Source organism: Halyomorpha halys, unplaced genomic scaffold, assembly GCF_000696795.3.
Source record: "Halyomorpha halys isolate HHAL.00 unplaced genomic scaffold, Hhal_1.1 Scaffold1784.1, whole genome shotgun sequence".
Classification (NCBI taxonomy): domain Eukaryota; kingdom Metazoa; phylum Arthropoda; class Insecta; order Hemiptera; family Pentatomidae; genus Halyomorpha; species Halyomorpha halys.
Genome location: NW_027106778.1, coordinates 43,112 through 43,980, shown reverse-complemented (window position 1 = coordinate 43,980; position 869 = coordinate 43,112).

The following is an 869-nucleotide window of genomic DNA, read 5'->3' as shown; positions in this document are numbered from 1 at the left end:
AAGAGGTGTTCGCCGAACATTTGAGTTTTTCCTTCATCTGATCGTGTCCAAGTCTTATTTTCAGTGAGAAGTGGATGGTTGAAAGATTTGTATTTTAGTAGCTTTTTAGTAGTTCTCCATAATGATTTGTCAGTGGTATTTAAGTTTTCTGTTAAGTTCTGGAAATTTTGTAATCTGTGTTTTCTAATTTCTGCTTTTAGTGAGAAGTGGATGGTTGAAAGATTTGTATTTTAGTAGCTTTTTAGTAGTTCTCCATACTGATTTGTCATTGGTATTTAAGTTTTCTGTTAAGTTCTGGAAATTTTGTAATCTATGTTTTCTAATTTCTGCTTTTAGTCTGTTTGTCAATTTATTGTAATGAGTTTTGTCCGAGGGATTAAAGCCACAGTCATTAGACTTTTTTAAAATTAATTACCTATTTTAGAGAACAAAAAATACTCTTAATCAATAACACAAATAAAAATGTAATTACCACTTCATCTTCGTCTTCTGGTTTAATTCTGTAGCCTCCTGACCTATATAGCCCGGCGCCCCCATCCTTTGGTCCATTCTATTAAAATTAAATCACAAATATAACGTTATCGAAACAAATACATTTATAACTGAAAAAGGTAAAAATAATTTCAACCTTTCTATGGAGGCGTTTAAAATTAATAATTAATTAATGATCTCGTAATTCTAATTTTTTAGAAACAAACGACTAATAGAAATGAGAAAAAAAACCTACAGTAAAATTTAAAAAAAAAAATTAATTGCGAAACTAATATTACTCTGGATTAATAATACAAAAAAAATGTAATTACCAGTTCCTCTTCCTCTTCTGGTATAATTCTGTTACCTCCTGGCCTATATAGTTCGGCACCCCCATC